This window comes from Sus scrofa, chromosome 4 (genome assembly GCF_000003025.6).
Source record: "Sus scrofa isolate TJ Tabasco breed Duroc chromosome 4, Sscrofa11.1, whole genome shotgun sequence".
Taxonomy (NCBI): Eukaryota; Metazoa; Chordata; class Mammalia; order Artiodactyla; family Suidae; genus Sus; species Sus scrofa.
The window spans coordinates 95,007,212-95,032,541 of NC_010446.5; the positions used below are offsets into that span (position 1 = coordinate 95,007,212).

At 50.1% G+C, this 25,330-nt stretch overlaps 1 protein-coding gene and 1 pseudogene across 6 annotated transcripts in view; both read left to right on the forward strand.

Annotated features, from left to right (window-relative positions):
- KCNN3 (potassium calcium-activated channel subfamily N member 3) overlaps positions 1-25,330 on the forward strand; it is a 199,215-nt gene that overhangs the window by 93,581 nt on the left and 80,304 nt on the right.
- Positions 7,764-12,251, forward strand: LOC100156055 (annotated as a pseudogene).

Below are 25,330 nucleotides of genomic sequence, written 5' to 3' on the forward strand. Positions count from 1 at the left end.
TGTTTGCAGTTACCTGGGATGCCCTGCTAATCCACCAGTGTGCCTTGCTGGCGGTCAGAAGTGTCCCTTTTTGCTCCCTAGCCACTGGAGTCTCTAGGAATCTGCACAGGGGACAAGAGCCCTCGGGTGCATTGGTGGTTAGGGTGCAGGGGGATTTTTCAGCCACTTTGTGGAGCCTGGCCAGAGCCCAAAGCTCAGTGTGGGACAGCTGGAGCAGAGGCAGTGCGATGGAGGCACTTCGTGGCCTTGGTGAGACGTGACAGAGGGCGGAACCGTGACTTGTCACACATAACAGGAAAAGGGCCCTCAGAAAGACAGGTCAGCTCTCTCTTCCAACCAGCCAGAACAACCATGCAGTGGGCAGGGTTGCGGGGGGCATGTAGGCCAGTTCAGGTTTCCTGGGATCAAGTCTGCTGCTTAGCGCTGGCTGGACTATTTCAAGAAATGGATCTCAGGAGTTCCTGTTGTGCCTCCGTGGGTTAAGAACCCAACATAGTATCCGTGAGGATGCAGATTCCACCCTGGCTTTGCTCAGTGGGTTAAGGATCCAGCATTGCTACAAGCTGTGGTGTGGGTCACAGATGCAGCTGGGATCTGGCATAGCTGTGGCCACGTAGGTCGGCAGCTAAGGCTCCTAGTTTGACCCCTGGCCTGGATAGGTTTGTGGGTTTTCTGATTTGGAAGAAAATCACCTGTCTCGGGGCAGAGATGTTGATGAGTGTGTTTATAGGGGCTAGACTGTGAGTCAATGACAATACCCGATCGTTACCAAAATGACAGGCGTCAATTCTGACCCACGGCTCAGAGGGTTTTACTGTCAGGAACATTCGGACCCCACCTCTGCTGGTGCTGCTGCCCTTTCTGCTGCAGCCCTATGCCGTGGGTACAACCGTAAAAGAAAATCGCTCCTATATTTTCCTGTAACATTGTAAGTATTTTGTTTTGCCTCATATTACGCATGGTAATTTTCAGCTGGTAGTCTTGTTAAAATGACTCGAGTCGGTCATCCTCTCTTCACACACTGTCACCCTCAGTGGCTTCCAGATTAAGCAGAACCCCTGAGCCTGGATTTCAAGGCCCCACTGTGTGGCTGGGCTCGTGCCACCCTGCCTGGGTCCCACCCAGGCCAGCTGCCCATGGTCACTAGACTCCAACTTGATCTTACCCACCGGCCCCCTTCCCCGCATTTATGCAAACTCGCCTCCTCCTCTGCTGGAAAGCCCGACCCAGCGCAGCATCCTGTGCTTCTCTGTGCAGATTTGGGTGAACACTGCCTATTCCTATTGATGAGGTCAGGATGCACATCGACGGTTTGCGCCTCTCTGGCCGAGAGTCAAGTGGATCTGGTATAGATCCAGCTCAGCCTCTTATTAGCTATAGAATCTTGGGCTAGAGGTTTAATGCTTTGCCTCAACTTCCTTGTCTACAAGCAGAGTCCTAGTATGACCTTGCTTAAGGGGTTGCTGTGACCACTAGATGGAGAAACGTGTAGAAAGCACTTGGCAGAATGTCTAGCACAGGGGATGAGTTCAGTATGGTAACTGCTCTTCGTTCGTTGCTGCTTTCACTTCGTTCCAGCCCCACCATTAGTGCCTGGAACGGGAGGTACTCATAATTGCAGAATCAATGAACAAGTGAATAGATGTTGAGCTATGTTCTTATTACCCCGCTCTCCTGGCCGTAGCCGCTCCCCCTTTCTGTGCCCGCGTGCCCACCCCTGGCACCCGGCCACTGTGAGTGTTCTCTGAGCACCCGGGCACTGATGGAAGCCAACAGAGCCCCAGAGGTGGAGTTTTTCACACTTGGGTTACACATCCTCTCAGGGCGTCAGCTCTTCAGGCTCTTCTCAGGGACCTTTTCCAGGTCCTACAGCTGTCGGATGGAGATGCCAGCTATGGAAACAGCTGTGCCTCTGCCATCTTGCCTTGTCCTCCCCCTGGATTTTTTGCTCTCACGTTAGCAGGCAAGAGCACTTAAAAATAAGTGGCAAAAGCTGCACTGGTTTGAAGTGTAATATGTGACAGTCTCAGAAAGAGATTTTTGTTCCTAACTGTATAAAAGATAAGAAATAGGTATCTAGTTAAAGAACTTTTGGGGCCAGCTCTTCTTTCAGGGGGTGGGAGCCAGCGTCCTTTGTCCTTTTGGCGTGGGCTCCAGGGAAGAATGAATGTACCTGCTTCAGAGCCATCAGTGCCGCCGCTCCGGGCTGGGACTGGCTCATTGATCTATTTCCCTCCAGTGAATGGGTTCTACAGAAGCTGCAGAGAGATTCTCCCCTAATGATTGTGGATAGAAAAGAATAAAAAGTGACTCTGGGGGTATCTAGGGACCTTAACTGTCATTGCATGCTGACACTTCATTTCAGAATGTAAAAGGCCTTCTCCCATTTTGCCAAGATAAATGGTTCTCTTTAGTCAGGGACAGCAAGCAGAGGAGCAGGGCTTTCCACGTAAAATTGAAGGGCCCCCTCTGTGTGGGGTGGGAGTCTTTCCCCTTCCTCTTCTCCTGGTCTCCTCCAGAACCTCAAAGAAAGGGACCCGGAGGCTGGAATCCACCGGTCAGCTTGGATGCAGACACCTCTTAAGAGATGTCTCTTGGTGAAGCCCCCCAGCAGAGTCAAGGGAAGGAATTCCTGCTTGCTGGGCCCTCGGGAAGACCCCTTTGCAGCCTGGCTGGCATCATAACTTACCAGGCAGGAGGTGCCAGGGTTGGTCTGCACAGGGCTGGATGATGTCTGCTTTTCCTGTGGGTCCCATGTCCCACGCAGTTGTCATGTGGCCAGATCCGGAGCTCTGCATGGGGCTCCGTAACTGCCTCTGGGTCAGGATTTGGGTTCCCTGAGCCAACTCTGGCTTCTTGTCCATGTCCTGTGGTAGAGCAACCACTCCATGAGGCAGAGGGAGGTGGCCGTGGAATACAGCAGCGGCCCTGCCCTGGTGGGGATGTAATAAAACCCCATGGAGGGTTGAAAGGATGGACAAATAAGAGCACTTACAGCTGCTCCTCCATCTGGGGAGGTGGTCACTCATGACTCCAGGCAGTGGTATGGTCTGCTGTGGGCTGAGTCAGGGGAATGGGGCGGGGTGGGGAAGCGAGCTGCTTTCATGGTCCGTGCTGTAAGAACACAGCCCATGAAACCATCCAAAATAGCACAATGACAGTGATAACTTTGGGATCTCATATGGTGAAGTCAAAGCCCCTACCTTTTTTTTCAAGACTCTGCAAATTGTTTCCCACATGCAGGTCATACACCTGGACTGGCCTTTTGCCTCTATTTACAGTGGAGGCAGTCCAGGGGGCCAGCAGGGCAGGGGACATGCCTGGGACTGTCCAGACCATAAAAGGCAGGGTGGCTCTCTCCCGATCTGGGTGCAGAGCCCTGGATTCCCCAGCACTCAGAGCCATCACAAGGCCAGCTGCAGAAGTAACCTCAGTGACCTCTCCCAGGTCCTGCGTTCCGCTGCCTGACCCCTTGAGAGGTGAGGGCACCATGCTGACCAGGTGGCTCCAGGCCACCACCCCCTCACTGTCGGCCACAAGTCTCCCATCCAGGGCCTTTGTGCGTTCCAGAGGGAGGCAGTAGAGGCTCTCCTTGCCCTTGGGAGGAGCTACACTCTGCCACCTGCCACTCTTTTTTTTTTTTTTGTCTTTTTGCCTTTTCTAGGGCCGCTCCCGCGGCATATGGAGATTCCCAGGCTAGGGGTTGAATTGGAGCCATAGCCACCGGACCACGCCAGAGCCACAGCAACGCGGGATCCAAGCCGAGTCTGTGACCTACACCACAGCTCATGGCAACACCGGATCCTTAACCCACTGAGCAAGGCCAGGGATTGAACCTGCAACCTCATGGTTCCTAGTTGGATTCATTAACCACTGCGCCACGATGGGAACTCCCACCTGCTACTTTTAACAGCATTTACAGCTGAATTCCTCTATGACCCTAGGCAGGGGAGTGGAGATGACCCTGGACAGCTTCATTTTGCAGCTTTAGAGTGTCTAGGCTCTAAAAGCAGGTCAAGGAGTTCCCTTCATGGCTCAGCAGTTAATGAACCTTGACTAGTATCCATGAGGATGCGGGTTCGATCCCTGGCCTCGCTCAGTGGGTTGGGGATCCCATGTTGCTGTGGCTGTGGTGTAGACCAGCAGCTGTATCTCCAATTCGACCCCTAACCTGTGAACTTCCATGTGCCGTAGGTGCAGCCCTAAAAAGCCCCCCCCCCCCGCCCGCCGAAAAAAAAAGGCAGGTCAACCTGCCCATGGTCCCTGGAGACTCTGGCTCCACTGTTTGGATGGTTCGCAGGGACCATTGGCAGAGGCGCCCTGAGCAGAACACAGGAAATGCCTGGCAGCGTTGTGCCTTCACTCACTGGGTGACAGTGACCTTGAGCCCTTGACCTAATCCCAGGGAATGACCTGATCCATTTGGTGTCTGTGCTGGCTGAGACTGGAGAGCCCTCGCTTCTTTTCATCCCAGTTTGATCATATTCTAAGCCCTGGATTGGTATAAACTATTATATATAGTATGCTTTGGGTGTATGTATATGGTAAATATTAATACAATAAATCTCAGTGTCATATAATTCCATGTTAACTTATCCTGGTGGTCTCACCAGTCTGCTCAGGGCATGGGGACGTGGGACTGGATGCTTAGAGTTAGAGAGACAGGGTTGGAATTTTGGCTCCACCCCTTCCCCACTGCACGATCTCAGGCAGGTACTTTGCCTCTCTAAGCCCCAGGCTCCTCATCTGCAGTGTGGGTACCTCTCAGTGCCTACTCCTCGAGGTGTTATGAGGCTAAACCGGAGAGTACTTGTGATGTGCTTAGCGCTTCTTCTGCTTCACCCTTAGGAAAGGCTCTGTAGGTGTTAGCACTCTTCAGTGCTCTTATTATTCCATTAGTGTAAACAATGCTTCCTGTAGCCGCTGCCCCTGAATAGTGGCATCTTCTTGCTGTAAGTTACACGCGGGGGTATCTCCTGATTAACAGTCACAGATAAGAAGCCTGAGGTCTAAACACCAGGGTTCTTCAGTGTGGGAGACTTGGAGGCAGAACTCTTGGGTTTATTTCCTGCTTTGTCACGTGCTGCCTCTGTGGGTGTTGCCTGGATGCTGCCCTGATCTGCTAGTGAGACTAATGGCATTGCCCATGCCGTGGTGAGGACCACACAAGCTAGTGTGTCCACCTTCCCTCCCTCCGTCCCTCCCTTGTTCCTTTTTTCCTTCCTCTCGCTCTCCCTCCCTCCTTCCCTCCCTCCCTCCCTCTCTTCTATACTTTCAAACCAGACTTGAGGCTAAAAGGTGAGTCTTGCTGAGTCCTCTGGGCCTGATGCTGGGCGGCACAGGAGTGGAGTCAGGGTGGCAGTTGACTATTGCCACTTCTTCCTAGACATGGCTCCTGGGCCTCTCCGGTTCATTTTTGTCTGGAGTTTGTGGAGCCGAGAGTCACATGCACAGGGGCCAGTGTCGGAGCTGGCCTTCCCTTTGGTCCTGCTCAGTTCAGAGCCCATGTAGAGAAGCAGAGACAGAGCCAGGAATGCTGGAGAGGGCCTCGGCGATCATCTTCAGACCATCTTCCTCACTGGACAGGTGAAGGCACAGGCCTTGAGGAGGAAGAGACCCACCCAAGTCCATACAGCAAGTTAAGGAAATTTGTTCCAGGCCAGAGCTGGGCTCCTGGCTCTGTGCCTCTGGGCCTTCCGGGTTGTTCCACCCATTCCTTCAACAGCCACCATATGCCAGGCTCTGTGTTTCCCATGCAACTCGTTTATCCCACATTTAAAGGGTGCCTACCCTGTTCCAGGCATCAGAGATCCAATCATGAATGAGACAGATTTGATCCGTGCCCTCACAAAGCTTCCAGTCTATTGGGTAGAGACAGAGTCAGGCAATCACAAGTAAGGCATCAGGAGTTCCTGTCATGGCACAGCAGAAACAAATCTGACTAGGAACCATGAGGTGGTAGGTTCGATCCCTGGCCTCACTCAGTGGATTAAAGATCTGGTGTTGCCGTGAGCTGTGGTGTAGGTTGCAGACAGGGCTCGGATCCTGAGTTGCTGTGGCTGTAATGTAGGCCAGTGGCTATAGCTCTGATTCAACACTTAGCCTGGGAACCTCCATATGCCACCAGTGCAGCCCTAAAAAACAAACAAATAATCAAACAAAGATAAGGCATCAGATGGGTCAGTGTAAATGCAGTGGAGGATGATGAACAAAACGGGGCAGTGATGGAGAACAACGCAAAGGGACATTACTTAGTGTTGTGGTTTCAAGAAAGACCTCTTTGGAGTTCCCGTCGTGGCTCAGTGGTTAATGAATCCGACTAGGAACCATGAGGTTTCGGGTTCGATCCCTGGCTTTGCTCAGTGGGTTAAGGATCTGGCATTGCCATGAGCTGTGGTGTAGGTCGCAGACTCAGCTTGTATTCCGTGTTGCTGTGGCTCTGGCATAGGCTGGTGGCTATGGCTCCGATTTGAGCCCTAGCCTGGGAACCTCCATGTGCTGCGGGAGTGGCCCTAGAAATGCAAAAAGACAAGATAAAAGAAAGAAAGAAAGACCTCTTTGAGATGATGATTTGGTGTTGTGATTTATTTCTATTAATATTACCTCCTTTCCCTTTGTACTAAATATTACCTCCTTGGGAAAGTGAGCCACAGATGGGTTAATTAACTCACCCAAGATCACACAGCTGGCCAGGGGAGGAGCTAAAATTTGAACTCTACTCTGCCAGACTCCAAAATCCAAGGTCTTTCCACCATCCTTGACTGTCGCCAGGAGTTCGGATAGCCCTGCCCCAGATGTTCAAGGTCAGATGCAGGCCCTCACAGGAGCCTTAAGAAAACCCCAGGTCGGGCTCTCTCTGCCTCCTGTTCTAAAGGGGAAAGGAAGAGGCAGACTATCCAGGTGGCTTTCCCCCTCTTCTTCTGGGACTGGCCTCACTGGGCGTGAGATGACACTGTCCCCGGGCTGGCTTTTTTAGGTCACAATTTGTCCCACGCTGTTACGAAGCCAGGCAGAGCATTCTCTGTTCCCACAAGCAAACCAGGTTGAACACACTTGTGTCCCAGCTCCCAAAGGCCTTTTTCATTTCCCGGTTTACTGATTGTTTCAATTCTACCTGCCTCATTTGAAAAGCGCTTTCATTTATCACAAAAGCAAACTCCGTAGTCAAAAGCCGCATCCTGTCCTCTGGGCTCGGCCTCCTTTCCTGCCTCATGAATGACAAGTACCCCAGAGCGCCTTGCATACCTGGGTGAATAATTGCTGTGCATTTCAGCCAAGGGAGCCACCAAGATGGGTTGGGGGTAAGGGCTTGGTCCTCCCCAGGGCTCCTGGCCTCAGACAACTTCTGAACCCATTGCTTTATGGACATGATCCCTTCCTGAATCATGAATTGTCTCCCAAACCACCAATTTGCCAACTTGCCACCAGTTCACTGCAAGTCTTTGCAGTCAGATGAATTATAGCTAGGGAAGTCTGTGTGCCTAAATTTTTCATCCAATTAAAAATTATATTGAGGGAGCTCCTATCATGGCTTAGTTGTTAACGAATCCGACTAGGAACCATGAGGTTGCGGGTTCGATCCCCGGCCTCGATCAGTGGGTTAAGGATCCGGCGTTGCTGTGAGCTATGGTGTAGGTTGCAGACGCGGCTTGGATCCTGCATTGCTGTGGCTCTAGCATAGGCCAGTGGCTACAGCTCCGATTAGGCTCCCAGCCTGGGAACAAAAAAAAAGACAAAAAAAAAATTATATTGAGCTTTGCAATATGGCGGCTGAAGTAGATGGGCCGCTCAAACAGGTGCTGGTGCTGATTCTTTCACAATTTTTAAAAACAATTGTTTTCCATTATAGTCGATTTACAGTGTTCTGTCAATTTCTGCTGCTCAGCAAAGTGACCCAGTCATACATACACGTATATATTCTTTTTCTCATATCCTCCTCCATCTTTTACCTGAGAAATGCTATGACTGAATTTTCATCCACTGGGACTTGCTTCACGAAGTTCCTTGCCTCCGGATTCTCCTGAGCCAGTGCCTGGGGTTGGCCATTGTAGCTGGCTCACTTCTGGTAAAACCGCCCCAAGTGTTTAAAATCCTGGGAGCCAAGAGCGGGAAGGGTTGTGTCTACCGTCGGTGATGCTGGAGCTGGTGGCAATGACCCGGACCTTGGTCTGCAGCATCACCAACAACTTCCCCTTCAGCTCTTGGGGACAAGCCCTGTTCCTGATGCTCCAGAGAGTCACCATCACCCTCCTGGTCCTGCACTTGAGAGGACAGACTGTGAAAGGTGGGGCTTTCCTAGCGTGCTATGCTCTGGTCCTCCTGATGCTGCTTCCACCACTGACGCCCCTGGCTGTAGAGACCCCGCTCCAGGCCTCCAACACACCTGCTGTGGTGATGGGAAGGCTGATTCAAGCAGCCACCGAAGACCAGAACAGGCGTACAGGCCAGCACGGAGCCATCGCAGTCTTTCTGCTCTTTGGGGGCTCCCTGGCCCGAGTCTTCACCTCCATTCATGAAACCGGAGACCCCCTCACGGCTGGAACCTTTGCAGTCTCTCCCCTCTGCAGCGGCCTCGTTGCTGCCCAGCTCCTCTTCTGCTGGAATGCAAAGGCTCCCCTCAAGAAGAAGAAGGAGCAGTGGAGTTGAGCTGGCTCCTGGAGTACCTTCGTGTTTCCCTTCACCACCCAGCCCTGGGGGCCTTCCCATCTGAACCGGTTGCTAGTGTGACTTTTAACGATTCCCCCTTCTTCTGTAGTTGCTACTTGAGTGCAAATGCCTGGTTGACTCAGATCCTTAGAAAGGACAGGGGCACAGATTTTCAGGCTATTTTGACATTTAATGTGTACAGTCCTGTGTATACCCTATTGATGCAATTATTTGGCTGAGATTCTTCCTTCAACAGAATTTCCAGCTCTTTACCTATTCTGGGCAAAAGTCCTCCCATCTTCCCTTCTGACTCTTGAGGTCAGAGCCTGAACCGTGCAAGGGGCTAGGCGCCTCCCCGAGCCTGGCTCAGACTGTCTCCTGGACCCCAGTGCTCAGTGGCGGGTACGGGAAGGGGGACAGAAAAATGACTCAGGCAGGGCACAGGGTGGGGTGAGGAGGTTCCTGCTCTGGCAGGTCCAAACAGAAGGGAGTGGAGACTGTGCTGGTTCCTATGGCAGTAAAGGGGAACAGAGATGGAACAGTAAAGACTCAGAGACATGATTTAATCATAAAAAAACATCTTGAAACATCTATGCATACATGAAAGCATATCCATCCCTCCATCCCTCCCTCCATCCCTCCATCCATCCATCCATCCATCCATCCACAGCTGGGTGTCAGCTACATGGCAAGCACAGTGATGAGCTGATGGGAAACACAGAGATGTGTGGTTTGCCAGCTCTGCCTTCAGTCTGTTCTCAGACAGGTGGGAGATGACACTTCCTGGACTGTAATTCAAGGAAGACAGACTAACCACAAAGAGCTCTGCAGACCAGGGGAAGGGGCAAGACCTCAGACATGGAGTGGAGACCAGGGAAAGGGTCCGGGGAGGCTGGGCTGTCCAAGAATTTATAAACTCTTTCTTTGTGGTTCCCCAGTGTTTGTCTTTTAAGAGAAAATGCCCTTTGACTTTAGCGTTGCACTGTCTCGGCTCCCCTCCCCACAGCAGATCTCAGGCAGACTGGTAGGGTAGCCTCCACCTGGCCCCACTGCCCTCCCTCCATCACCCCACCCACCTCTGTTGCTGATCCAACAGGCACTTCTGACCTCGTCTTTGTCTGAAAACCTCCAGCAGCTCCTCACTGTCCTTCGAATACAGTCTAGACTCCCCGGTGTAGCACACAGGGCCCTGTCCTCTTTGCAGCCATATTTGTGCTGTTTCCTCCTCAGACACCATACCAGTCCCCCTGGAGTCCCCTGTGCCCCCACTGGTCTGCGTCTCTGGACCTCTGCATGTGCCACCCCTCCTCCTGAGGGCCCTTCTCCACTTCACCTGCCTGGTGAACACCTGCTGGTCACTCCAGCCTGAGCTGCCCCATGCTGGCAGCCTCCCTGACCCTGTCCCTTTCAGTGTCCCTCACTCAGCCCCACGCACACAGGCCTGTCTGTGCCTCCCCTGCCACCCATTCCTCTGTTTGCGTGATGGTTTCCCAGGGAGCCTTGTGGGGCATCCCGGCCCAGGCTGCTCTGAATCCCCCAGGTCTTAGACAGCGTCTGACCGAAGAAGTCATTATGGAATGTTGGGCAAATGAGTGAATGATCTGTAACTTGCATTGACTTTTCTGATGACTTGGAGGGTCCCAGAATTGAGCCTTGCCCTCAAAGAAGCCTTCTCTTCACACTGTAGTCTGCAGGTAGGGACCCACCACATTGCGTCCTCCTGTGTTTACAAAGGGCTTTCCTTCAGGCGGCAGGGCTTCTTCCTTAGAATCCAGGCAGAGCAGAGGCATGGCTTTCCAGGTTATACAAGGGCAACCTAATGCCAGACCTTCAGCTTTGGTTTAACCAGTAGCTACCCAAGTGTCCTGAGACCACAAAGACTGGGACTTGGGCATTGTGGACCCCCTGGGCACCTAAGGATGCCATTCTCCCATGTGGTTCCTGTAGCTGTATTTCAGAGAATATTCTGGAAAAATAATGACCAAAGGTGATGACTGCCTCAGTAACTTGGATATAGGCTACTTATGGAAACATCCAGCTGTGGGAAATCCAATATGACCACTAACTGGGAAGAAATGGTCTCCCTTATCCCACAGAGCACTTGCCCTCACAGATCGGGCAGGAAACAGATTGCCAGTAGGTCAATGAACGAGCCCCCCCCGCCACCTCCTCAGAGCAGGGCTGGCCAACACATGACTGGCATGTCCCTGGGACCCCATACTGCACCCAGAGCAGACATGACTAATTGATCCCAGCATCCGATGAGATGAGCTCAAGTGTCTTCTCAGAGTTCTTCTCACTGAGCACTCTGGGCAGGCACCTCCAGTCATCTGGAGCAGACCTGAGAGAAGAGCCTGTCATCCGTCCCTCCCGTGGCACCTCAATGCTTGATGCCCAGGCTCCTGCATAAGGTGCTCCTGCGATTCTGTGACTCAATATCTGTTCCTCGTGGAACTCCGCACAGCAGAATGATTTCATTCAGAGACCAGGAAGGCAATAGTGAAATATACTGAGCCTAACAATGGTCTCCCCTCCACAGTCCAAGTCTTTTCTCCCCTCAGAGAGTCTGATTCCTACCAGAGGACCCTGCTCCTCACTCTAAAAACTGGTCCAGCCTTGCAGAAAAGGCCTGTGGAGCCATTTACATGGAGGACCAAAGAGGGTCTCTTCTGCCCAGGCATGAGCTCTCTTAAGGTACACTTCATTTTTCATTCATCGAGTATTTATTTAACACCTATGAAAGTGTTTAGTAAAGCCAAACACCTATTGGCTCTGGGGAGACCATGGAGATAGAAACAGATAATGGCCTCGAGGAGCTTACGGTCCCATAACAGATGGGTCTTGGGTCTGATAATTGCACAAATAAGTAAAATTGCAACTATAATAAGTGTCACAAGTAGCCTGGGATTGACCCAGTCAGTGGGAGGATGAGCAGGTGCTAACTTGGCACACAGCAAAGGGAAGAGCATTCTAGGCAGAGGGAACAGCGTTGTCCAAAGGCCACGTGTCCGGTAGGAGGAGATGAGCATGGTGGCCTGAAAGATGGCCAGTGTGGTTGAAGCAGAGAGAGTGAGGGCCATGACATGCAAATGGCAGCTGCGGAGAAAGAGGAACCTAATCCCTCGGGGTCCTGCAGGCCTTGAGAAGATGGCTTGCCTTCATTCTACACAACGGGAAGCCTCTGAGCAGAACCACTGGTCCTGTGTCTCCAGCACCTGGGACAGTGCCACGCATATGCCCAAGGAATGGATACGTCACATCAGTCAGGGATGAAGGAATCCACAGGTGGAAGGAGTAAGCGTGGGGGAGATGAAGGATGCTCTCGGAAGTACTTGCAAACCCAGGAATATAGGCAACACCCCCCTCCCCAGTCCTGACATTGGGGATCTGGTGCAGCCTGGGATTTTAACCACAGGTCTTTGGCGTTTCTGGACTAAAGTTAGCTATGTGACAGCTCTGGCCATTCTTAGAGCTATTTCACTGCAGGCATTTTGTGTTCTATTTCTGCATTTTTTTTAAAAAAAGCAGTTGAATAATAGTCCCTGGTATCCTGAATAAGTTACAAGATTTAATAAGGATTTGTTGTTTTCTTTATCAGAAATATTATTATCAGAGTTTCCATTGTGGCTCAGTGGGTCAAGAACCTGACATAGTTTCTGTGGGTTCAACCCCTGGCCTCGCTCAGTGGGTTAAGGATCTGGCATTGCCATAGGCTGCAGTGTAGGTCGCAGATGCAGCTCGGCTCTGGAGTTGCTGTGGCTGTGCTGTAGGCCTGCAGCTGCAGCTCCAATTTGACCCCTACGCTGGGAACTTCCCTATGCTGTAGGTGTGGCCATAAAAAGAAAAAAATAAGAGAAGTGTTATTATTATCATGCTTTTCTTTTTTGGCTTGCCCTGTGGCACATGGAGTTCCTGAGCCAGGGATCAGATCCTAGTCACAGTTGTGACCCACTCCACTGCTGTGGCAATACCAGATTCCCTAACCCACTGTGCCGGGCCAGGGATCGATTAAATCTGCGTCCTGGTGCTGCAGAGACACTGCTGATCCTGTTGCACCACAGTAGGAATTCCTAGAGGTATTATTACTGATCTATAGAGAATTTGAGATTTACCTTAATAACCATCATTAATGGTAGTCCCTTTATGTGGTTTATAACTTTCAAATGGAGTCTGTCAGTTTCTGACCCTGGTGGCTTTGTGTATAGGTTGCATTGGGGTCTGCCACCCTCACTGGCTGCTCTCTGCCCCCGCCCCCGCCCCCGCTCCCCACCATGCTCCCTATCCTCCCCCTTTGCTGTAAGGTGCAGGATAGAAATCCAGATGTGATCTTGTCAATATCAGCCTCTCTCCAAGGACATTTGACTTTACCTGGCCCTGGGCCTTGGCCGTGGGCAGAAGGAACCAGGCGACTGCAGACTGTTCAACACACCCCTCCATTTGCAACTCGCCAGCTTTTCATTCACTGGTTTGCATGTCTGACACCTCACTTGGCACATGATTTATTACAGCTTTTAAATAGCCCCCTTTTTTTTTTTTTGGATTGAATTGTCGGTATCCATTTGGAATGGGAAGATTGGCTTCTAAGTGTTTATGGTGAGACTATTCCTGGGGGCGATGGTTTTAGGTTAGGGGCTTCCTGCTCTTAGTGCTGATCCAAGCACCATAACCTAGGAATCCCCCATCTTGATCTGGCTGGGAATGCAAGAGCTGGGGAAGGACACACCAGAAGCCACTTGAGACCTGGCAGAAGGAGGGAGCGTGTGCAGAGAAACCTTTTAGTTTGGCCAACACCTCCAGGGATCAGACTTCTACCTGCATCCCAGACAAGGGCAGAAAGTTCCAGCTAAACAAACTAGAAAGATCTTTGGAATCCATACAGGTCTTTCTGTCCTGGATGGGTTGGATTTCATTTTGGGGTTTTTTGGTTTGTGTTTTTTCTTTTTAGGCCCGCACCTGGGGCATATGGAAGTTCCCAGGCGAGGGGTCTAATCCAAGCTACAGGCCGCCAGCCTATGCCACAGCCACAGCAACGCCAGATCCAAGCCGCGTCTGTGACCTACACTACAGCTCATGACAACGCTGGATCCTTAACCCACTGATGAGGCCAGGGATCGAACCCACACCCTCATGGTTCCTAGTCAGATTTGTTTCTGCTGAGCTATGATGGGAACTCCATTGGATTCTATTTTGAAAACCCTTCCCTGGGGGGTAAGTTTCTCCAACCTGTGTCTCTCTCTGTCTCTCTTCTGCAAGGTTTGACCATTTCTCTAACCAAAATCCCTCTTGCTAGAGTTAGAGCCTCTTAGGGACCAGTTAAACTGGAATAAAGGAGGGATATAACAAAACAGGCACATCTTCTTTCCTTTTAAAGAAGACTGCATCTCCTGGATATCACCTGAATACACTCATCAGTTTGGCATCACCATTCCCGGCTTAGAGTTGGGGAGGATGGCTGCAGAATTCCCTGTGAAAATCTTCTGTGCTCTGCATGGGGAGGGCAAGTCCTACCGGTTTCCTGTGGAACATTCTGGTTCCTATTGTTACCCTGTATTTATAGACTGGGCTCCACCAAGAGCCCACCTCCTTCTGTCGCTGGTTGAAAGGCTATTTAATATAATCCCAATTAAAGGAGGAGGATTTGCTGTGGTTGTAGGAGCTGCGGGCGGAGGAGAGACAGACCCGGAGGGAATAAAGCACCCCAGGGTGCTGCATGAGTCACCTGACCCTCTGCAAAGGGACACCCATTAGCAACATCAGGGCCCTTTGTTCCCTTTCAAGATCCCCACAGTGGGTGCCACCCGTTTTTCCCACAGCGGTGACAGGATTTATTCTCGTGGTACCTCCACCCACTCTCGATTCTGAAGCCTCCATGGCTTCTCCCTCCATTGATCAGGACACAGGTGCCACCTGCCACTCTAGCTTGGATTTTCTTGCCATCACATTGTTTCCTGTGCTGTCCCCGTTGGCCCAGAGGAAGGATGTTTTTGGCAGGCGAGGTGATTTCTGAGGGGCTTGCGTGATGCCCAAAGGGATGCAGGTGGTTCTCGGAGTTTGGTTCTTTGTCCTGCACTCATGCAAACAGCAGAGAAGTTAAAAAAAAAAAAAATCCTCAAGTATCTTACAGCCCCACTCATTTGGCAACAGAGGGATACATGAGTCAAAAAGCCTGGGTACTTGAAGCCATGGGAGAGGTCTGGAGTCTCTCTCAAGGTAGAGGGGCCTCAAGTTATTCATACCATTGACATCAGAGCCCCCGGTTCCCTTTCGAGATTCCTTTCAAGGATGAGTGAGGAGTTCCCGTGGTGGTGCAGTGGTTAATGAATCCGACTAGGAACCATGAGGTTGCGGGTTCGGTCCCTGCCCTTGCTCAGTGGGTTAACGATCCAGCGTTGCCGTGAGCTGTGGTGTAGGTCGCAGACACGGCTCAGATCCTGCGTTGCTGTGGCTCTGGCGTAGGCTGGTGGTTACAGCTCTGATTCGACTCCTAGCCTGGGAACCTCCATATGCCACGAGAGCGGCCCAAGAAATGGCAAAAAGAAAAAAAAAGAAAAAAAAAAAAAAAAGGATGAGTGAGAGACACGCATTCCTTATCACACACAGCGCTGCTGGATTTATTCACGTCCTATCTGCCTCCGCCCCACTCTCGATTCTCAGTGCGTTTATGGTTTTTGTTTTTAACCAAGTTTGGGAGAGTTGTTTAATCACCCAGCGTAGGGCTTCTAGAAATGCCAGCCCACGCACGGCTCGGGGGGAGGCAGCCAAATCACCCCCTCAACTCATTCCACCGTGCCAGGCAGTCTTCTATTGAGCCCATTTGCGGCACCTGCCTGTAGAGATGTGACCCCTACCTCTCAAGAACTTGCAGTTTAGAGCAAGTGTCCTTTTTTAACAGAAAATTGTGATAAAATAACGTAACATTTGCCATCTGAACCCTGAATTCTCAGGGTACAGTTCGCGAGTGTTAAGTACAGTGATGTGGCTGTGCTTAGACACGATGCTGGGATTGGTTCATCTCCAGACCTCTTTATATCCTGCAGAATGGAAACTCGGTACCCACTGAACAGAAACTCGCCAGTCCCTCCCAGGCCCTGGCCACCACCATCCTACTTTCTATCTCTTGGAATTTGACTACTCTAGCCACCTCACATACATGGAATCATGCAATATTTGCCTTTCTGAGTCTGCCTTGTTTTATGTAAGGTTCATCCAGGTTGTAGCATGTGTCAGATTTTCCTTCCTTTTCAAGGCTGAAGGATACGCTGCTGTATGACATTTTGCCTAACTCTTTACCCATCACTTGGACACGGGTTTGCTTCCTCCTTTTGGTTATTGTGAATAGTGCTGCCATGAACATGGGTGTGCAAATACCTTTTGGGGACCTTGCTTTCAAGAGCAAGCCTTCTTAACCCGGGGCTTGTGAACTCCGCTAGAAACTATCTGCAAAATGTGATGGGTAATGCATTTTGTTCTGGGGAAGGCAAATCCATAGCTCTCATCAGGTTTGTAGTGGGGTTAGGGTGCCAAAAGAGTTCGATCTAGAAGGAAACAAAAGAAGCCCTTGCCTCAAAAACCCCTGAGCTCAGAATATGAATATGTGCATGTATGTATAACTGAATCACTTTGCTGCACACCTGAAACTAATACAATATTTAAATCAAATATACTTCAATAAAAAAATATATGTATTAAAAAAACAACCACCCTGAGCTCTCTAGCAGCAGATGCAGGGATGCAGGAGAAAATTTTCCACATTGATCGTGCTGTGTCCTTTCCTACCTGGGTGAACCTTGGCTGCTCATTTGACTTCTTGGAGCCTTAGTCTTCTAATCTGTAGAATGGGAGTAATAACAACATCCTCTCAGAATTGCTGGGACTATTAAGCATAGTGCAGTGGTTAAAAGCATGGTGACAGGCTGAATAATGGTCCACCAGATATCCAGGTCATAATTCCTGGAATTGGTGAATATTGCCTTAGACGGCAAAAGGGACTTTGCGGAGGTGGTCAAATTCAGGATCTTAAGATGGGGAGGTAACCCCGGATTTTCCGTAGGGTCCTAAATGTAATCATACACGTCCTTACAAAAGCAAGGTGGAATGAAATTTGACTACAGAAGAAGCAGGAAGAGATGTGACAATGGAAGCAAGAGCTTGTAAGCCTGGGGATGGGGGTAGGAGGGGGCTGAAAGATGGAAAAGCCAAGGAAATGGATTCTCCCCTTGAGCCCCCAGAAGGAGCCAGCCCTGCTAATGACCTTGACTTCAACCCAGTGAGATGATTTCAGACTTCTGGCTCCAGCACTGGAAGAGAACAACTTTGTTTTGTTTTAAGTAACAGTGTGGTGGTGATTTGTTCAGCAGACATAGAAGACGGATATGCATGGACTCTGGAGGCAAACTGCATGGGTTCCAGCCAGGCTCCACCACTGGCCAGCTGTGTGACCATGGGCCAGTCACTTAATCTCCCCAGGCCTCAGGTTCCTCATCTTTAAGTGGGGATGATGACAGGGCCTGCCACATAGGGTTGCTATGGTGATTAAGGGAGTTAATATGCATAAGGCATTGAGAACAGTGCCTAGAACCTAGTAAGTACCATACATGCATTTGTTAAATAAAATATCTACAAAGCACATGGACCCTCCTGGCCGACAGGAGGCCAGGGGATCGTGCCAGTCGATACTGGCTTGGAGGGTTTGGTGTGCTCAGCAGAGCCCATTGAAGAAAGCAGAGGAGTCTAGGGTGCCTTTTTGAAAGATTGTCAACCACTTTGGTTCAGATACCTTACGGAGCCTGCAGGGTGAACTTGAGTTTTCTGCGGCAGTGATGATGGCCCCACACCCTGTGCATTCCAGTCCTCTTGTAAACGTAAATGGCTGTTACTCTAATAGCTGGTCAAATAGTTTTGAGAAACTGCTTCAAAGCAGACCCATTTTCGTTGCTTTAGGAAGACTCAGAACATTCAGTATGCAAATGACTCTAGCGGAGCTCCCAGAGCCTTTCCCAAACCTTGGCCACCAGATCCCTTTTTATGGCACGTCCTGTAAGACCGGTGTTTCACAGAACCCACTTCAGAGCAAGTCTAGGGATGGAAGGCAGGGGAAGATAAGAGGGGCTGTTTGAGAGAGTATCAGGGTCCTGTTTGCCTGACCTTGAAACAATCTAGAAAATATAGCTGCTGCTGCTATATGTATATACCCTGGACAGTCGGAAAGGATCATGGACAGACCCACCCCTGATATCTTCAGGGCCTGAGACCAACCTTAAATGGAGGCACTGAAGCCCCCAGCCCCTCTTTTCCCTCCCCTGGTTCATCTGGTACCCTGAAACTCCTGTGGATATGTTAGCCCTCAGGCCCAAGCTCCATCCAGCCGCTCCCCCAGCTGCCCCTTGGCCACTTCTCAGTGACTGGTCTGCCTGCCAGAGGACAGAGCGGGGAAGAGGTGGTGTGGGCCCTGGAAGCAGGCTCAGGCAGGGACTTCTGGCTCCTAGACATCCGAAGGATGGTTTATGAGGTGGGGGTGGTCACAGCTCCAGGCATCAGTGGGCTCCCGGCTCCATGGGGTGAGGTGTGACCAGAGGAGGCGTGGAGCAAGGTCCTCTATGTGGGAAGGGCCAGGGCAGGACCCCCAGGGGTCTGGGTCCAGGGCGGTAACAGGGGTGGCCACTGACACCTCAGTATCAAAGAACCCTCATCACCAAGCTGGGCACCTCCATTGCCTCGTCCTTGGTTACGTCTGGTGACTTCTCAGCTCCCGGTTGGGTAGGCACTTGCATTCTAATCTCCACTCATCCAGAATTACCTCCAGGAGTTCCCGTTGTGGCACAGTGAAAATGAATCTGACTAGGAACCATGAGGTGGCAGGTTCGATCCCTGGCCTCACTCAGTGGGTTAAGGATCCGGCATTGCCATGAGCTGTGGCGTAGGTCACAGACGTGGCTCAGATCCCATGTTGCTGTGGCTGTGGTTTAGGCTGGCAGCTGTAGCTCCAATTAGATCCCTAGCCTGGGAACCTCCATATGCTGTGGGTGTGGCCCTAAAAAGACAAAAGACAAAAAAATAAATAAATAAATAATTACCTCCAACCATCCAGGTAACCCACAGGGCCTAGCTCTGTACCTGGCATCCTGAGGCCGAGTCCCCAGTAAGCCTTGACCACCAGCAGTCACCTCCCTGTCCTGTCCCTGCCCCTCCCCTCCCGAGTGGAGGGAACGGCGGAGCATGACTGATGTAGGAATTGCGACGAGGGCTGCCTCTTCCCATGGGGAGCCCAGGCCTTTGCCCGTGGTGGGCGAGCAGGGTGGGCTGCTGACTAACACAGCTTTCAGGGCCTGCAGGGTACATGGACCCAAGATGTGGGCCTTGAGATAAGTGCCTTTGTTAATTTTTGTCACGTGGGAGCTGTTTGTCACAGGGTGGTTTAGTCAGAAGGGCTATGGAACAGGTAATGAAATTGGCCTTGGAGAGAGGAGCCCTGTGAGAGCGGCCCAGCTGTTAATGCTTTTCAGTAGGGTGTGTTCACGGCATCCTGGTGGGGGTGGTCGCGGCTCCTGGCAGCCTCTGTAGACAAAATTACAGAGCAGGACAGGGCTCAGGGGATCATTATCCCTCTAAGAATGGATGTGTTTAAAACATCCCCATTAGGCTCAACTAGTGGCTTCCGCCAGGCCAGTTCTTAAAAAAATATATATATATATATATATATGTAATATATATATACACACATACATATATATGTATATATATATATAATTTGATATTGGATTTTCAAAAATACCAAAGCTTGTTTTAACACAGACGTATGTTCTAATTATTAAAGAAAAAATAATCCATGGTTTTCTGGATTGCCACCCCCTTACCTCCTTGGAGATGCAGGCATTAACAATGTGGTGGTTAATCGGAGGGTGTTTGACAGCTTTGTGTGTGTGTGTGTGTGTGTGTGTGTGTGTACAAAAATCTACCAATGTGTGTATACGTGTAGGGGGACTTTGTTTTCATAGGTTGGTGTTTGCTTTTTTTAAAAGAGGAATCACGCTACACCTCCTATGCTGCCATTTTTCCTTTCTCCTTCATAGAATATCATGAACGTTTTCTAAGTCCATACAAATAGATGTAGTCCATTTTTAAAAACAGCTACATGATGTTCCACAGTAGGAGCACCATAATTTATTCAGTTGTTTCTCTATTGATGTATATTCAGGTTGTTTCCAGATTTTTTTTTAATTATTAGCAGTTCTAATAGCAGCTCTTATTAGCTGTTTTCTTTTAAATATTCTTTGGTTTCTTTCTCTATCTTGTGCATATGTTGCAAAAGACCATTTTGCCTTGGGAGAATTAGAGAAATGGTGGGGAAGGAAATGGTGGGCAATTAAAATACTTTTTTTTTTTTTTGAAGCATCACCCTGATCCAATTTTGAAAACTTAACCCATCACATTTTTAGGATATTTGCCCCCAGGTATGCATTCATTTGATCAGCCTGTGTCTCCTGAGCTCTGCGCATGGTCCTGTGGCAGAATAATGCCCAGAAAGACGATGTGCCATCAAGGAGCCATGTGTCAGCATGGGCGCTAGTGCACACTGGCAGGTGGGCCAGCACATCTGTGAGGGAGTTTGCTGGGAGAACTAGAGGGTTTTTTTTTTTTTTTGTCTAAGACATGTACAAGGTCAGGGTTTGAACCGGTGCCACAGTGGTGACAACACCAGATCCTTAACCTCTAGGCTGCCAGGGAACTCCCAGAACTAGAGGATTACTGGATGACGATATGGACGCTGGGGTTCAAATCCTGTCCGTACCACTCCCTTGCTGTGTGATCTTGGGGAAGCTGACTCATCTGTAAACTAGGGGGAAATAACGGGACTTTTCTCATGGGGCTGTTGTGAGGACGAAGAGGGTTAATGGAAAGGAAAGTACTTCGGACCAATGAGCAAGCCGGAAGCACCAGTGGGCTGCAGTTGCCTTTGCAGCGACCCCCGTCTCAATGGGGAGGTCAGAAAAGCTCTCCCAAGGGTGACATTTCAACTGGTCCTTGAGGCTGAGTTGAAGGGTGTTTTCGTCTGTTGAGGGAAATCAAACCCTCCCCACCCACCAGAACCCCTGGTCCTGACCTGGTTCTTCCATGCCCCAGGCTGTTGAAAGATCCAGAACCTCTTTATTTTTAGTTGCAAAAACGCCCTCTGAGCCAGGGTTAAAGAGCTTCTCCCCAGTGGTAAACAGGTTCGTGTTACAACAGAGCTGGGTCCGGCAGCCCCAGTGATCATGCTGTTACCCCACAAACATTCAGCGGGATCTGCTCCTGTGTCAAAACCAAATGGAAACTGATCAGAAACATCCTGTCGAGAAAACAATTCTTCTCTCCCCAGGCTTAGCAGGTGCTCAGAAACCTTCTAACTCCGATCTACCAAGGCAGGTAGAGACCCAAAAACACCCTTTGGCCGGCTCTGAGTGGCCAAGTACCAGCAGTCGGCTCCCCCCACATAGCCTGGGACTGGGACATAGTGGTCAAGACAGGTAGCCTTTGGAACCTGTCTTCCCAGCTCTAGAGTCTAGATCTGCTCCTTATTAACTCTATGGCCTTAAACAAATTTCTTAATCTCTTTTAGCCTCAATTTTCCTATCTGTGTAATGGGAATAATAATAATAATACCTATCCCCGAGGCCTGTTAAAGACTAAATGAGAGAGTTCCCTTGTGGCTCCTCAGGTTAAGGATCCAGCGTAGTCACTGCTGTGGCTCCAGTTACAGCTGTGGTGCAGGGGAACTTCTGTATGCCTCAGGCACAGCCAAAACAAAACAAAAAAACCCTAAATGAGATGATGCCTGTAAAGCACCCAGCACAGGATCTGGTACACAGTGAAGCTGCAAAACCTGGTGTCTGTCATTATGGTTGTTGATGGAAAGGCACCTTGCCCCCTCCCCACCTCTCCTGAAATTGGGGCTAGCACTCCAGACCTTCTGACCCTCCTTCCCAGATGCTATTTGAGAACTGGCTCTGTGACAGTGTGGAGCACAGGGACTGGGACATCCTCAAGGAGGGCACCTAATCCTGCCTGGGCTTGGGAAGAGGCTGGCTAAGATGTGTGCAAAGGAGAGACGCTCCGTCTGGGTTTTCAAGATTGAGAAGGAGCTCCCTGGTGAAGAGGTTGAGAAGAGGGAACAGCTGGGACAAAACGTCAAGGGACAGAAAATTTAGGGATGACGAGTAACTTGGTTTGGCTGGAATGGGGTGCCAGTCTTGGGGGCGGGTGGCGATGGCTGGGACCACATGGGGAAAGGTCACTTTTGCCAAGTGCAGCTAAGAGATTGAACTTGATTCTGAGCACTCTGAGGAGCCATTGAAAGGCTCTGAGAAGGAAGTGGCACAGTTTGGTTTGCATTTTAGACCCTTTGCTCTAGTTGAAGGGTGGAGGATGGAAGGGGTGGGCTATGTTATATACCAGGGTGTGGCCAGTCTAACCCAAGCATTGGCTGGGGTCAGGGTTCTCTTGCCCTTACTGCTTCTAACAGACTTGGGCACAAATCCCTACCCTAAACAAGGAGGGACCCAGCATCTTCCAGGTCTCTGAGGATTCTTGGGAATTTCTTTTTCTCTCTTAGAAGCTCTTCTGATGCCAGTCTCCTGCTTCTGCTGAATTCTCTCTCTTTTTTTTTTTTTTTGTCTTTTTAGGGCTGCACTCGCGGCATATGGAGGTCCACAGGCTAGGGGTCGAATCAGAGCTGTAGCTGCCGGCCTATGCCACAGCCACAGAAACGCTAGATTTGAGCTGTGTCTGTGACCTACACCACAGCTCATGGCAGTGCCAGATCCTTAACCCACTTAGTAACGCCAGGGATCGTACCTGCGTCCTCATGGATACCAGTTGGGTTCATTAGCCACAGAGCCACAACGGGAACTCCTCTGCTGAATTCTTCAATTCTATCTGCATGTAGTGACCCCTATAGGCACTGGGTCACCTACTGGTCCCTTCATTCCCACAGGACCCATGATCCAAGGCCTGATTTCTCTGTGGGTCTGGAGCAAGGGGAGAGTGTGATGTTGCTGGTGGCGCAACAAACACATGGCATTGAACTTGGCAGAGTGTTGTATTTGAAAGTCTCATGACTCTTCCTGCCTCAGGGGGGTGGGGGTGGTCAGTGGCAGCTGCTTCTAAGTGGACCCTACCCTCCCTGCTGACTCCAGACTGGCCCCAGGGAAATGAGTGCAACTACCTTTGTTCCACGTAGGTCGGTCTGGACAGCTAATCACAATGTGGGTTTCCAGAAGTGGTGCAGCCCCAGCCTATTTTATTTTATTTTATTTTATTTATTTATTTATTTATTTTTTGGTCTTTTTGCTATTTCTTTGGGCTGCTCCCGCGGCATATGGAGGTTCCCAGGCTAGGGGTCCAATTGAAGCTACAGCTGCTGGCCTACGCCAGAGCCACAGCAACGCAGGATCCGAGCCACGTCTGCAACCTACGCCATAGCTCACGGCAACGCCGGATCATCAACCCACTGAGCAAGGCCAGGGATCAAACCCACAACCTCATGGTTCCTAGTCGGATTCGTTAACCACTGAGCCACGACGGGAACTCCTCCCAGCCTATTTTAACTGTATGTTGATTCTCTGGTAGTGAAGTTTCTTCTGAGAAATGAACTTTTAAAAGAGTGGGCTGAGAGTTCCCTTTGTGGCTCAGTGGAAACACATCTAACTGGTATCCACGAAGACACAGGTTCGATCCCTGGCCTCAGGCAGTGGGTTAAGGATCCGGTGTTGCCGTGAGCTGTGGTGTAGGTCGCAGACTCGGCTTGCATCTTGCGTTGCTGGGGCTGTGGCGTAGGTTGGCAGCTACAGCTCCGATTCATCCCCCTAGCCTGGGAACTTCCACATGCCACAGGTTCAGCCCTAAAAAGACAAAATAAATAAATAAATAAAAAATAAAAGAGTGGGCTGTGAGTTCCCATTGTGGCATAGGTTAAGGATCCAACGTTGTCTTTGTGGTGGTGCAGGTTCTATCCCCAGCCTGGCGCAATGGATTAAGGATCTGGCATTGCCATAGCTTTTGTGGCACAGCTTGCAGCTGTAGCTCAGATTGCATCCCTAGCCTGGGAACTTCCATATGCCATGGGTGTGGCCAAAAAGAAGGGGGAAAAAAAAAAGAGTGGGCTTGAGTTTTCTTTAGAATAAAACCGGCTAATTCCCAACATAAAGGATTCTGCGTGGTGGACTGGCAGGTGAAAGGCCATGGGACCTGCAATCAAATGCAGGGCCCTGGGCAATTGATTGAACCTCTCTGGGTTTTAGTCTCTCCATCTGTAAAATGGGGCTGGGATCGAACCTGCATCCTCATGGATACTAGTCAGATTCATTTGCTCTTGAGCCATGACGGACACTCTAATGTAACTCTATTTGGAGACTGGGTCTTTAGGAGACAATTAAGGTTAAATGAGGTATAATTAATAGTGGTCCAACCTGATAGGAATGTAGCCTTATAAGAAGACACCTCCCTCCCTCTCTCTCCGTCTTTCTCTCTCTCCCCTCTCTCTTTCTCTGCTATGTGAGAACACAGTGAGGAGGCAGCTGTCTACAAGCCAAGAAGAAAGCCCGCACCAGAACTTGACCAGGCTGATCTCAGACTTCCAGTCTCCGGACTGTGAGAAAATAAAATCCTGGTGTATAAGCCACCCAGTCAGTCTGCGGTACTTCATTACGGTGGCCCAAGCAGCCTGATGCAGGCACGTATTTAACCTGTGTGCAAGTCTATCTTAAGAACTGAAGACAGGAAAGGATTTATGGTCACCGCTGGTCCCTGGCAGTCCCAAACAAACTGCAGGCTCAAAAGTCCCCATGGGATCTCATGCCCACTGCAGGGGACCATGGGTGAATTCTGCCAGGGGCACTCAGGAGAACCGTAGCCAGGCCACAAAGCCACCATGGGACATTGCCCATGGCCCAGGAAGGCACCGCAGTTTCAGATGAGGGGGTTTTCTTAGACACAGAGCTGGCCAGCATGGTTGCCAACCCTCCGAGAGTCTTGGTGGTGGTGGAATGATGGACTTTTCTGACAGCTCACTGACTTGCCGGCCTCCTTCCTACCTTCTCTGCTTTTCTTTTCCTTCCTGTCTTTCTTGAGTTAGTTCCTTGGAGCATCTGCTGACTGGAAATTTCATGTTAACCATTACTGCAAACCCAGCGTTCATTTCATCACTGGCAATCAGCTCTTGTCCTTGGGGAAACCTAATTAGGTATTACAGGACTTTTGATGTCGTTTCCATGGAAACCCCCATACTAATGGTGTACATGCAGAATATGTACTCCAGGGAGTTTGAAAAAAAAAATCATATATATTATTACTCGATTTTAAGAAAATCTTTGATTTTTTTTCCCTTTTGCTTTTTTTCTGCATATATTTTCTTAAATGATGGAAATTTTCCCTGGAGTTTTTCTCCCACAGAAGAGAAGAGTAGAGAATATGAATGGCCTTTTCCATTTTCTCTCCTTTAATTTAATAAAATATCCATAGTTGTGCAAGAATGAAAGCTTTTCAGATCAGTCAGAAAATGTCTAAGTAGGATCCCCCGTAATAACTGAGAACATTTGAAGAAAAGATATTGCTTACATAAAGAAGATTAAAGGAAATTCCTGTTGTAGCTTAGTGGTAATGAGCCTGACTAGTATCCATGAGGATGTGGGTTTGATACCTGGCCAGGCTC